Below are 15,129 nucleotides of genomic sequence, written 5' to 3'. Positions count from 1 at the left end.
GGATTCTTTTAAAATTTAGCCCAAAGTGGCATTTAGGAACTTAGTTGTAGGCTGCTGTGCTGACACCATGACAAAGCAAAGTGTAGGGTTGGGTCTGGTTTTGCTTTGGTTTTCTTTTCAATATCCAATCCTCATGGATTAAGTTCTGGAAATGTTCCAATTGTAAGGCGGGGATCTGTTTGGATTCCACCATGGGTATGCTCCTTGGGTTGGATGCTGGAGAGTCAGGCCCGTTTTGCTGGACCCATGTCGACTACCTAGTAGTCATCAAGGTCAAAAAATTCATCGTCTCTTCCTTGGTATTCCATTACCTCAAAATCTACTCGGCACCGCAAGATACCTCCAATTCCGTCAAATCCTGTTACAAATTGAGACGCTTCTTGTGATTTATCTGTGGCAATTTCCAACGTAGCTCCAAATTTTTTATAGTTGTTAGGGAACCATTCCAACAGGGGCATGCTCTCAATAAGCTCATGTTCCTCTCTGGTCTCTTTGTCTGTGAAAGGACATTTATCCTTTTCTTGCTCTGGAGTTAGATAGAGAATTTTCTCCTCTTCTGTGCCTTGGCAATGAAGAACATATCTTATTATATCCAGATTTTCATAGACTATTAGAATTTCTACAGCCCCCATTCCAAAGCCTTTAGTGTATTTTCAGTGCCAAAACAGTACGTTCCCGTGTGCTGGCTGATTTCATCAAAGTGTAGTCCTATTAATTTCTTCTCTTGAATGAATTTCATGTTGGAAAGGACTTCAGAAGATAACTCCATAGCTTGGTTGAATCAATTTTCGCCACCATATGATATATCAACTAATTTTAAAACTTTCCATTGTAACCTCTGATCAAACATATCAGATTGACTTAGTTCAGTTTCAGTCAGTGGATCCAGCTAAAACTAGACCAGCCACATTCACTTTATCCCCAGATATAAACAGCTGCACAGCAGTCTCTGCTACTTTCCGTTATGTCACTTTTCCGTTCTTAAATGGGCAAAACGCAAGGCTGACTGACCTCCTCTACCGTGTTTCTTTGGAAGATCCGCAGTGAATTTGTGCAGAATTTCTCTTGTGTTTCCGTGACGTGTGCCAAAAGGTGCCCCACTACTGTCTATTACAGTGAATCCAAACTTGCGTCATCAGAAAGCAGTGCTGTAAGAGCCTCTGTATGGAATTTGTTGTCACACAAATACGATGACGTATTAATTGGTTTGAAAGGTTCAAAGTCAATATGGACTTTCTTTTCCTTTCTTCCTTCTGTTACGATTGTTCCACAGTAAACAACCAGACCATCTGGAGGTGCTTTGTTATAAAGTTTGAGTCTTTGTTGTACGGATGCAATGGCTCCCAGGACTGAGAGGCAGTTTATTCCCGACTGAATGTTAGACGCAGTTCCAAACTCATCTGCTAACATTTTTGCAACTCGTGAAATCTGGTCCTTGGGAGGAATGATCAATGACATCATGCTGGTGCCATTGCTGCAGGCCGCCTCCACGCTCTTAATGAGAGTCTTGATCTTCCAGATCTCCGCGTTCCTGTCGGCAGCACCGGCATTGTGTGCCATCTTCCTGCCTCCTCCTCCCTAGGGGCCCAGTCCTGGGTGGCAGTGGCTGTTCCTCCCCGGCGTGGTGGCCCAGGCAATGGATTTTTTTATGGTAGGATTTTATTTTTATTTATTTAGTTGAGTTTTGTTTGTGTTAATGGGAAATATTACAGCATTTTGTATGCAGTTTGTATACAGGAATGAATGAGCCAGGAGAGAGGGGAAACTCATGTAGGGAAGGCAGGGGTGGATCTTGTGGCCTTAGGCAGGAGCTGAGGACCATCCATCATCACTGGTGGGAAGACCCAGGAGATAGGTGGAGCTGTGCAGTTGTCTTGGGGTGATGATGCTCTTTTCACCTGAGTCCTTCTTTTTTCTGAGTGAAAAAAAAATAACCTCATTATCTAAGAGTGAGGAGTGGGAAAAGATTGGAGGAATGTGAGGAGGGGAAGAAAGTGGGAAGTAGCCCCCTCAGGAGATGTGAGAATGAGGTGACATCTGGAAAGTGAGGGCCGGAGCCACTGAGGTCTGTGCTCATCAACAGAGAGAGAGAGAAGCACGCAGGCAGCAGCAGCAGGATGATGCATAACAGACTAGAAAGAAATGCAACAAAATATCTCTGGTGTGAGGTTTACAGGTTATTTTTCATTTGTGATTTGTCTTTGACAGCATCTTTTAATGTTTCCACAGTGAATATACACTATATCATATATTACACCTTATGCATATGTATTATAATGTATCAGAAATAAAGAGCTTTGTTTGAAATTTTAAAAGGGAAGGCAGATAAATGGGTACAAAGTGAGGAACATGGAGCAAAGAGCTGAAAGTGCAGGGCCCCTGTGTCTCAGCTCCGGGCAATGAACTTACAGCGCCTTTTCTCCATTTCTGAAGTCACTGCTCTCTACAAGGCCAAACAGCATCTTCCCTTCCCTTTGTGGGGTGCGGACATTTATTACCATCTTCTCAGCAATTTGATGCTTTAAGAAAATCAGTTTTGCATTTTAAATGGCACTTTTAGCTTTTTCAGCACGGGGATTTGTTCATATAATCTAACTACATTTTCCAGAAATGGAAATTTCAAAGCAAAATAGTTCAATTAGAACATCATTGGTCCTAGAATACGGGATCAGAATCTGAGTCTTAACACATGATCTGGACACAATCTGTCAAGGGTTTCACAAGTGTAAGGGATTTTTATATAATTATTTTTGAGATTATTATTAATGCACACACAGAAAATTCAAAAGATAGTATAAAGTATACGAAGGTAAGTTATTCCCATTGCTCCCCGACCCCTACCACCATTGCTTGTCCCTCAGGTCATCTACCTGGAAACCTTCACAGTTAGAAATTTCGCATTTCTTTTCCCACAAATATATATGTATGCATTACTGTGTGTTGTTATGTCAATAAAGGCCACAGGCTGGGAGAAAATATTTGCAAATCACAAAGCTGATAAAGGACTTGTATCTAAAATATAGAGAGAATCCTTAAAACTGAACAGTTAGAAAACAATTTACCCAATTTAAAAATGGGCAAATGTCTGAACAGACACCTCAACAAAAGAAGATCCACAGATGGCAAGTGAGCACATAAGGAGATGCTCAATGTCATTTATCATTAGGGAAATGCAAGTAAAACAACAATGACATACCATTACACACCTACTAGAATAACTAAAACACTAAAATCTGGTAATACCAAGTGCCAATGAGGATGAAGAGCAACAGGAACCCTCATCCACCGCTGGCAGGAATGGAAATGGCATAGCCACTCTAGAAGATAAGGGCAGCTTCTTATAAGGGTAAACACAGACTCATCAAACATAGATTCACCATGATCTCCATACAACACAGTGATCATACTCCTAGGTATTTAACCAACAAATGGAAAACTTACTTTACACAAAAACCTACACAAAATCTTTGTAGCAGAACATTCCTTATTTGTGGGCTGCATATAGTGACTTCCTTCCAAAGACAACACTATGAAAAGGCAGAAAGCAAAAAGGAATTTGACAGAGGAGAAACTGGGAAACACTGCCTTAGGCAGGTGATGAAGGTTGACATCACCAGGGATAAATAAAGTGGGTAGCACCTACCCCTGACGTGCTGAGAGTGGCATTTCATCTCTGTGCCGTTCCTCCCCGACACCCGTAGCCCCAACCACATTCGAGTTAAAGGACATTCCACAATATGCCTGACCAATGCTCCTCAAAGATTGTTAAGGTCATCAAAAACAAGGAAAACCTGTGAAATCATCACAGCCAGAGGAGCTTTAAGAGACATCATGGGGACGAAATGTAATGTGATGTCCTGGATGAGATCCTGCTGCTCTCATGATGAAATGGCCTTATCTCAGGAATCAACTCTGGATTCTCCAATCCCTGGATGGGGAAGGGGAGGAGAGCCCCTGGAGCTTTGGCCTGGGAAGATGAGGGAGGCTTCTAGAGAAGCCAAAATGGGGAGGAACTCAGGACAAGAAGGAAAAAGAGGACAGAAGGAGTAGAGGGGAAGGAGTCAAATAGGAGGGGGCGTGGGGAGAGGTCAGCTTAGTGGACATCTGTGTGGGATGGGTTCTGTTTCAGGGGAGGCAAAAGAGTTTGGGTGGCTGGCAGAGGTCTCTGATTTTCACCTGGGTGGTAAATGCACAGGAGTTAGCTCTGTAACTCATCAGTAGCTATACTTAACTTTTAGGTAGTTTTATATACTGACAGGAATAGTATAATTCAGAAACACACATAGAAGAAACAGGGAAAGAAGAGAAGACGGGAAGGGAGGGGATGAAGGAGTTCTCCTATTCCAGAGCCACAACCTCCCAAATGCTGGGGTGGCAGGAAGAATAAGAAGTGGAAGAAGATGTAGGAGCTGGTGGTAATTTTTAGATATTCCCCTGAGAGGAGCCTTTACTGAGAGAGTGAAGTCCTGAAGGAGTTGGGGAAGTGAGCCCTGTGGTTACTGGGAGGAAGAGTGCTGTTGGCTCACAGTCTGCACATCTGCGGGAAGCATACTGAAGGAAGCACTGAGGCTGCAGACTTCAGGAAAGACTTCCTGCTGGAGATTGTGGACATTTGGGTTTGTGTATCTCACAACTGCTTCCCATTTGTGCCTGGGTTTTCCTAATGTCACAGAGACTGGGCAAGGGTGAAGGGTCCGTGTGTGGAGAAGGCTGGGGGAGGGGCAAGCTGAGGTTGGGTCCCACTGCTAACTGTGTCTGTGCTGGTTCTCACCTGCATCCAGAGTGTGAGGTGTGATTCTGCTGTGTTTAGTGTGGAAGTTGGCAGAATCAAAACGGAGTCACTAATATTTTTAAACTCTGACAAATGGAGCTGGGAAGGTGATGAAGAGAGGGTTCCCATGCTTATACACCTGATAACAAAAACTGTCACAAAAAACTACAAAAATCACAACCTTGCACAAGGGCAGTCACAGCTTTACACGAAAATACTTCTATAAGGGTATCTGCCCAGCAACTGCCTATCCAAACTTGGACATAACTGATGTCAACCTTGTTATTGATGGTTGTAGCCCTTTAAAAACCTTTGTCTTCCTTTACCTCCCCAAACACACACATCGTTTACTATGGCACGTGTATTCCAATTGCAATGCTGTGTTTCCAAATAAATATTTTTGTTTTAGAGAGCCATTCTCTGTTCCTATTTGGGTTGATGTAGATGGTGTCAGAAACAGGACTTGGAAAAGGTCACTATCAGAGCTTAGTGCAGTGGTGTACACCCATAGTCCCAGCTACTCAGAGCCCGAGGCAGAAGCATTGCCTGAGCCTAGGAGTTCGAGGCCAGTCTGGGCAAGGTAGGGGCGCTCCATCTCTAAAGATAAGAAGTTTTTTAAAACGTCCCTGTCAGAAGGAATCAGTGATCATTGGAACTGGTGTTCCGTACTCACTTGAACCCTTTGAGCTCTGTGCTTCCACAGCTGGCCTTTCCTGCCCTGGTGTTTTCCCTCAGGCTGAGCCTCGCTCCTTTGGCAGAGGTTTGCTTATATTATTTGGAATCTGGTTTGGATACGGTCCCCATAGTAAAGAACCATGGATGATAAAAGACTTTTGGTCTTTTCTATTAGGGCCTTTCTGGATTGAATACTCTGGTTTCTACAGAACTTAAATACTGTCTGTGAGGCAAGTTTCTGGTGAATTCACTTTTGGTCATGCACCTGGTTTACTATTTTGTTCAATCCTCATGCCTGGGTTAAAATATTTGTGCACATTCTTATCTTGGTTTATTTTTGTTTGATTTGACTCCATTGTGATGCCTGTTCCTGACAGCCTTCCAGGAGCAAAAATAAACATTCAAAATGGGCACTGATGGCTAATTAAAAGCCACTCAGGGCCGAGTGTGGTGGCTCATGCCTATAATCCCAGCACTTTGGGAGGCTGAGACAGGTGGATCACTTGAGTCCAGGAGTTGAAGACCAGCCTGGGCAACATAGTGAAACCTTATCTCTACAAAAAATACAAAACTTAGCTGGGCATCGTAGTACATGCCTGTAGGCCCAGCTGCTAGACAGGCAGAGGTAGGAGGATCACTTGAGCCTGGAAGGTCAAGGCTGCAGTGAATCATGAGCATGCCACTGCACTCCAGCCTGGGTGACAGAGCAAGCCCTGTCTCAATAATAATATAATAGCAGTAATCACAATTAATTTAGAGCAAAAGTAAATTAAAGTGCAATAATTTATCCTCTCTTGTGAAGCTGTGTCAGTTATTTACTTTTGCATAACAAATTACCTAAAGCTTAGTAGCTCAAAACAACAAATATTATCTTCTACAGTTTCCAGTGATTACTGGTCAAAACTCCTAACACTCCTTGATGGGATTTATACAATTTATTTTGCTCTTGACAGAGTGATAAGAAACAAAATGGCATTGTTAATGAGTAAGGCATGACAGGTTTTCTGAGAATCCTACTGGCTATATGTTATGACCCATTCTTGTGCACATTTGTAAGTGGATGGGCAAAATGAATTAAGGAAAATTCAAAATTGAAATGGTTATTATTTTTAAAACCAATAATTATAGAGTTAACATGTAGAAGTTCTCTTATCTTTTTTTTTTCTGCCTACTTTGAACCTACTGACATTTCTACAGGTGTTGAGATAAAACTCACTGCTTATGGCATTTCAGTTAAGGAAAGAAAACAGTATTAAACGCATTGAAACTAATGGCTTTAAAGATTACAATAGCTCCATGGTAATCAACCACCTTGACACCTTTTATAAATATAAATTTAGGTTTCCCTAACAGTTATATACAGTAATGAGATACTTAATTGAAAAATCAGTGACATAAAAGGAAGAGAAATAAATGTTGATAAAAGTTAGGCTCTTAGACCAAATAGGTCAAAATCTTGATCTCAGAGCAATAATATATTGCTGTTCAACATAAAAATTTTGTTTTTGCGCCATGCAAAAGCCAAAAAGGAAAAGGCAAAAAATAAAAACCTGGTTAAAATTTTTCCCTGCACACATTTGCTAATTAAGCAAACAAGACTGGTAAACAAAAGATTGAGTTGTGACTAATTCAAGGCTACTTAGAGATATTTTGCTTATACAATTCAGTTACTCCTAGCTAACATTTAAAAAGAAACCCATAACTCGAAACAACACCAACAAAAAAGGTGGGGGCAATGAAAGATTTTAAGGCTTTAACTGCCATGGAAACTGCTGTACCCAAAATTTTGGTCCCTAGGTCTCATTTGATTATCAGGGCAAATGAAATTTAACATGGACACTTAAAATCTACCAAGATTGAACCAAGAAGAAATTAAAAACATGAAAATACCAATAATGAGTAATGAGCTTGAATCAGTAATAAAAAGTCTCCCACCAAAGAAAAACCCAGCACTGAACGCCTTCATTGTTCAATTCCACCAAGCATTTAAGAAGGGACAAACACCAATTCGTCTGAAACTATTCCAAAAAATTGAGGGGGAAGGAATTATTTAAAATTTGTTCTAGGAAGCAAGCATTACCCAGTTAACAAAACCAGACAAGGATACAACAACAACAACAAACTACACGCCCAAATTCCTGATAAACACAGATGCAAAAATTAACAAAATACTAGCAAACTAAATCCACAACACCTAAAACAGATTATATGACATGATCAAACACGATTTGTTCCAGGGATGCAAGAATGGTTACATATCTGCAAATCAATAAACATGATAGATCATATTAACATAATGAAGGAAAAAAATAAAATGATCCTCTCTAGGTGCAGAAAAACCATTTGATAAAAGTCAACATCACTTCATGATAAAAACTTGCAGCCAATTAGGTATAGATGAAATGTATCTAAATACTATAAAGGCTGTATATGACAATTCAATAGTCGACAACATACATAATGGAAAAAAAGTTGCAAGATTTCCCTCTATGAACTTGAACAAGAATAAAGATGCTTACTTTAACTGAATTTAATGTAGTACTAGACTGATAACTATAGAAATGGATAGAAACTTTAAAAAAATTATAACAACAATAAAAATACAGTATTGGAAGTCCTACCCAGAGCAATTAGGTAAGAGAAAGAAATAAAAGGCACCCAAATTGGAAAAGAGGAAGTCAAATTTTTGATGTTCGCAGATGACATAATCTTATTTATAGACAAACCTAAAGGTTCCATCAAAAAACCCTCAGAACTGATAAATAAATTCAGTAAATTTACAGACTATAAAATCAACATATGAAAACTATAGAATTTCCATACAAATCAATAAACATAATAGAGCATATCAATGGAATGAAAGACAAAAATAATATCATCTCTATAGATGCAGAAAAAGCATTTGGTAAAATTCAGTATCGCTTCATGATAAAAACTCTCAACCAATTAGGTATAGATGAAATGTACTTAAACACAATAAAGGCCATATATGGGAAACTGAAAATAATAAACTAGCTGAAAAATCAAGAAGGAAATCTCATTCACAGTAACTGCAAAAGCATAGGAATAAATTTAACCAAGTATATAATGAAAACTATAAAATACTAATGAAAGAAATGGAAAAGGACACAAAAAGTTGAAAGATATTTCATTATCATTTATTGGAATAATTGACATTGTAACGTGACCATACTATCCAAACCAATCTACAGATTTAATGCAATCCCTATGAAAATACCAATGTCATTCTTTATAGAAACAGGAAAAAAAAATCTTAAAATTTATATGGAACCACAAAAGACTCTGAATAGCCAAAACAGTCTTGAGTGAAAAGAACAAAGCTGGACATATCACAGTACCTGACTTCAAAATACACATCTACAGTAACCAAAATGGCAAGGTATTGGCATAAAAATGGACACATAAACTAATGGGACAGCATGAGATGTTGATCACCACTTGTGGAGGTCTTTGCTGCAGACCATGACTCAGCAACAGATGAATGAATGCACTCACACACACAGAATACAGTGTCAATTGGCCTAGAGATGGTTGTCAGGTGCTTTGAGAGGGCAATTGCAGCTAACCAACCATGACTTCTTGTTCCTCCTTGCATTTATTCAGTATAGATTTAATAACAGAGGTTCTAAGTCAACATGCTTGTGGATAATTAACATGGCTTAAAGAGTGGTTTTATGAATGATAAAAGCTTTTGGTTCTGGGGCTTAGAATAAACACTATTAATGGGTAACTCCCCTTCAACTTCCCTCTGAGAGGACCATTCAACACAAAGTTTACATGAATAAACAGAGTAGAGACAAAGGAGTGTGGAGTGAGGTAAACAGACTTAACTGGGGAAGCTTTTATTATCTTAATGCTTACTTTATGATTTAGTACTCTAATGTACAAACTGGCTGCCTTCAGCCCATTCTATAAGTTAATAAAGACCTTTCAGCCTTCTTAAAGGTTATAGACTATATTTTACAACTTTCCCCTAATAGTTCCCTTGATATCTTGCCAGCCACCCTGAGTGAATCTCGATAGTTGTCTATAATTTCTTTCAGCAGTGTTTTGTAGTTTTCCTTGCAGAGGTCTTTCACCTCCTTAGGTTAGGTATATTTGCAATTTTTTTTTTCCACTATGGTAAAAGGGATTGAGTTCTCTATTTGATTCTCACTCTGGTCACTGTTAGAGTATAGGAGAGCTACTGGTTTGTGTACATTAGTTTTGTATCCAGAAATGTTCCAGAATTCTTGTGTCAGTTCTAGGAGCTTTTTGGAGAAGTCTTTAGAGTTTTTTAGGTATGTAATCATATCAGTAAACAGCAACAGTTTGGCTTCCTCTTTACTGACTTGGATGCCCTTTATTTCTTTCTCTTGCCTGATTGCTCCAGCTAGGACTTCTAGAACTGTGTTGAAGAGAAATAGTGAGAGTGGGCATCCTTGTCTTGTTCCAATTCTCAGAGGGAATGCTTTCAATTTTTCCCCATTCAGTATTATGTTGGCTGTGGGTTTGTCACAGATGGCTTTTATTACATTGAGGTATGTCCCTTGTATGTCGATTTTGCTGAGAGCTTTAATCATAAAGTGGTGCCAGATTTTGTTGAATGCTTTTTTTTGCATCTATTGAGATGACCATATGATTTTTGTTTTTAATTCTTTTTTTGTGGTGTATCACATTTATTGACTTGCCTATGTTAAACCATCCCTGCTTCCCTGGTATAAAGCCCACTTGATCATGGTGGATTATTTTTTTGACATGATTTTGAATGTTTCTATCACAAAGAAATGGTAAATGTTTTATATGATGCATATGCTGAATACCCTGACTTGCTTATTACATGTTATATACATGTATCAAAATATCACACTGTACTATATTAATATGTATAATTATGTCAATCAGAATAGTTAAAAATAATATCTATGAATTTAAATAACTTAAGAAATAATATAACGCACCAGGGGATGAGGAAATAACATGACCCAGTCCTCCAATCAGGGTTTCCCGTACTGTACCGCATTTCCGTAGCAATGGCTATTGGTCCAAAGGTCATCTTCTTTTGTTCTTTATTTATAAACATTGTGAGAAAGATGTCTATTTTTATGCTGAAGCTGTTAAGGTAGGATAATATGAGAGGAGTTGGAACTGATAAGTTGATACTGTCTTCTATAGAAGTACAGAGAGATCTGATGACAAATTTGAGTCTCTGAATCCAATCATGTCTGTAGCCATCCTCACCCCTGGCCTTTCCAAATAAATTTACATGTTGAAACTTTTCTTCTAATACTGTTAACTTGTGACTGAAGGGATCTTGCTTTTACAACACAAATATTATTTGTTTTTAAGTGAGGGCCGAACAGATTTTAATGTTTTCTTTATCAATAAACTATAATTGCTAGAAGTGTAGACTTGGACATGTCTCTTATATTAACCTTTCTAATTCCCAGTGTCACATCTGAACTTTGAAGACATTAAATGAGCTTTGACCTATTATAAGGATTAGGAGGTAGAATAAATGTAAAGTACCAGCACCTGACACTTGGAAAGTTTTTTAAACATCCCAGCTCTTTTAATCTATTGTAAGCTGCACTGTTAATTTATTAACAGTTTTTGAGACAAAAATCTGCATTAAACATATATGCAGTGTTTTTGGCTGATTGGCATACTTGTATTTTTCCTTTCAATTATGTAACATTTTCCAACCAATATCAAAATTTTAAGACTCATATTTTTGAGAAACATTGAGTCACAAGCATTTTCTGAATTGATTTTGGCCACAGGTCTGCACAGCATCAGTGAGACGCACCTATCTCTAAAAATTTTTTTCTTATACGCAGTCTCTAAGACATATAATCCTGTATTAAGACACTTGAATTTCTAGAACGATGCTGGACATTTCATCAAGGCCTTATGGCATTGGAGGCAGATAAGATCTTTCACAATCAATTTAGCACTCCTTGGCCTGAAGCCTCACACGCTGAGATACAGAGTTCCTAGGGTTCTTCCTGAATGTGGCCTTCAAGATGAATAGAAAATTTCAGGCTATGGGATTCAAAAGAGAAACACCTCCCCTGGAATAAGGACCAATTTTGGTATTGGATAAAGACCAAGAAAGATATAGAAGCTAAATATAGGGCCACAGTTTGAAGGCATAAGAAAGGGTTTTTAGAGTGTTAGTGCTGAGATGGGGCCAATTGTACAATATGATCCTAGAATCTCAGTGCTGACGTCATTCCGAGTTGAATCTTCCAGTTCTCCAACTTGGAATGTCATCTTTTCCTCCTTCACTCCCACGTCACCTCCTGTAGTGCACCTTTGCATGGCGTGCAAAGAATCTCCTTCGATGGCTATTTTCTGTGCTTGCCCCTGGAGTCTTCTCTGTGTTGTGCCTGTGATCACACCGTTCTATAACCAGCTTCTTCCCCAAAGGACTGAGGGCTCCCTCCATGTATGTTCAGTACCTAGCACAAAATGAGTTTTATTGCATACTTTACTTCATTTTTATCATATATCATTTACAAATGGTTCTACAAAGCTTATAGTGAAAACTCTTAAGTTTTCAGAGACAGGAATTTTTCCCTGTCCAACGTCTTCTAATCTGAAAATTTCTGTTTTGTAGAAGCATTCACTTTTTCTTCTTCAAAAAATTTAACATAGCATTAACATATGATCCAGCAACTCCTCTCCTGGGTATGGACCCAAAAGAAGTTAAAGCAGAGACCAAGCAGATATTTGTACATCATGTTTGTAACAACATTATTCATAACTGCCAAAAGGTAGAAAAGCAACAGAGTATACATCCATGGATGGATTGATGAACAAAATGTGGTAGGTACATACAATGGGATATTTTTCAGAAGAAGGAGGGAAATTATTTTCCTATAATATGTATGAACCTTGAAGACATGAAGCTAGATTAAATAAATCAGACTGAAAAGGAAAAATATTGTATGAATCCACTTACATGATTCACCTGGACTAGTCAGATTCATAGACAGAATGTAGAATGGAGGTTACCAGGGGCTGGAAGGAGGAGAGAATGAGGAGATGTTGTTTAACAGACATAGCATTTCAGTTTGGGAAGATGAAAAAGTTCTGGAGGTGGAGGATGGTGACGGTTACACAGCATGCATACACAATATCATAGAACTGTACACAGAAAAATGATAAAATGGTCAATTTTGTTATATATTTTTAAACCACAATTTTAAAAGGAAGCAGCTACTCTAAATGCTTTAAATAGCTTCTTCTTATCCTTATCTCTATATTTCTAGTTCAAACTTTTTCCTTTTTGGAGACAAGGTTTCACTGTCATCTAGACTGGAGTGCGTTGACATGATCTTGGCTCACTGCAGCCTTGGCCTCCTGGGCTCAAGTGGTCCTCTCACCTCAGCCTCCCAAGTAGCTAGGACTACAGGTGCAAGCCCACCATACCTGGCTAACTTTTCTGCTTTTTTTGGTAGAGATGGGGTCTCACTATGTTGCCCAGGCTGGCCCTGAACTCTTGGGTTCTTGAAGTGCTAGGATTATAAGTGTGAGCCACTGTGCCCAGCCTCAAACTTTCCATCACAGAAAACTTCAAATACACAAAAACAGAATTATATAATTAATTCTCATTATCCATCATCACATTCAATAATTATTAAGATTTTTCTATCATGTTTATATATTTCCACTTTTTTTCCAGGAGAATTAAAAAAATAGACTTTAGTTCTAGAATAGTTTTAACTACAGGAAAATTGAGAAGTTGTTAGTGTTCATCTGTCTCAAACTCAGTCCTGTTATTAACATCTAACATTTGTATGGTTCATTTCTTACAATTAGTGAATGAATCTTGATTCATTATCTTTAACCAAAAGCCATACATTACTCAGGTATCTTTGGGCTTTACCTAATATTATTTTTCTACTCCGAGGTCCCATTCAAGATACCCTATTACATGGAGTTGTCATGTCTCCTTAGGCTCCTCTTGGCTGTGACAATTCCTCAGATTTTCCTTGTTTCTGATAACCTAGACATTATTGAGGAATACTAGTTAGGTATTTTGCAGAATGTTCCTCTATTGGGATTTGGCAGTTTTTTTTTTTTTTTCATAATGAGATAGGGGTTATGGATATGGGGGAGGAAAACTACAAGTGAAGTACCATTTTCATTACATCATGTCAAGGATTCACACTTCCAGAAGAAGAAGTTAATGCTTTCCCTTTAAGGACAGACTATCTACCTACCTTATTTGGAGCTCTTCTTCAGGGGAGATTTTGCCTCCTCTCCTCCATTGATTTACTTTTCACATCATTGATTTGATTATAAACTCATCTCTGGAGGATTGTAAAAGCAAATCTTTTACCTACAATTTCACAGTTAAATAGTTCAGCATGCACCTTTCACAGAATAGGGATTTTAGAAAACATAAAACCATGCTATTCTCACACCAACAAAATTAACAACAGTTCTCTTATTTTACTAAGTACTCAATGCATATTCAAATCTCTCGTCTTTTTCAATTGGTCTGTCTGAAACAGAATCTAGAGAAGGTCCACGCATTGCAGTTGCTTCTTATGTCTCTTTATTTTCTGTTCTTCTAAATATACCACCTGTCTCACCTATTTTTTTTTCTGAAGCTTTGATTTGTTGGAGAAACCGTTACCAGAAAAATGGGTTCTGATTCCGACCCCAAAAGAGGATTCTTGAATCTTGAACAGGAAGGAATTAAAGGTGAGTCCCAGAGTGAAGTGAGAAGGAGATGGTTTATTGAAAGTTACTCAGATATGGAGTAGGTGTCCTCAGAAAGCAAAAGGAGGAATGCACCATCTTTGCTGTAAACTCTTCTAAAAGCTAAGTTATGTCTACGCATGGGTGCTCTGACAGCATGACAAAATTTAGTACTTTGTTGATTTAAAGAAAGTTATCCTTGGCATTTTAGTTAGTAAGTACATCAAAGCATGACTATAATAATCTTAAAAGCATTTATTATTATGTGATGTCAGGACATGTGGACCTTCTGTTGTCATTGGCATTTGTTCTTACAGGCATTATTAAGTTGTTTGTTCAGCGGTAAACTTATGACCATGGGCTGTGATTGGCAAGGAATACATCTTGCTAGTTGAAAGACAGAGTTGATTTTAAAATGGTGTCACCCGCGCTCTCCTTCTGTTTCCGCAGCAAAGCCAGATTACGTGTCCTGTAGAATCATCCACATTCTGAATTTGGCTAATGGCTTTCTCACAGTGTTAACTTGTTTCTTTATATATTGTATTTTCTGTTACCTATAAAATAATTCTGTTACACATTTGTAACCTTACCGTGCCAGCACCTGCTACTTGTCATGTTACCAAATTTCTGTTCAAGGACCACTAAAGCCACAGTCATGGGCATTCTGAGACCTCTAGAGGAGGGTGCAGATGCTACCCTTAATATATTCTCACTCAGGCAACCTCCCCACTTGGCATGGTGACTCTAGACAAGCTACAGAATTTGCTACACCCCAGGCCTGCAGCAGCCCTCTCCTAAGACCTTATACATTCTCATTCCCCACACTCCCGTCCTCCCCCACCGCGTTTTTTTAAAAAGGAAGTCATAGTTTCTCATAACTGGGCCTTGGTTGTTCCCTGAGGCTGTGATCTCCACACTGCTGCCATCACTGCTGGAGCAGAGGCGCAGAGAGCTCGAGAGAGAGAAGG

The 15,129-nt window shown here is 38.8% G+C and overlaps 1 pseudogene; it reads right to left on the bottom strand.

Moving 5' to 3' along the window:
- Window positions 1–257: 257 nt before the first annotated feature.
- Window positions 258–1,560, bottom strand: LOC116546202 (annotated as a pseudogene).
- Window positions 1,561–15,129: the final 13,569 nt, after the last annotated feature.

Source organism: Sapajus apella, unplaced genomic scaffold, assembly GCF_009761245.1.
Source record: "Sapajus apella isolate SASKATOON/1434 unplaced genomic scaffold, GSC_monkey_1.0 scaffold671, whole genome shotgun sequence".
Taxonomy (NCBI): Eukaryota; Metazoa; Chordata; class Mammalia; order Primates; family Cebidae; genus Sapajus; species Sapajus apella.
This window is presented reverse-complemented; position numbering and strand designations above follow the sequence as displayed.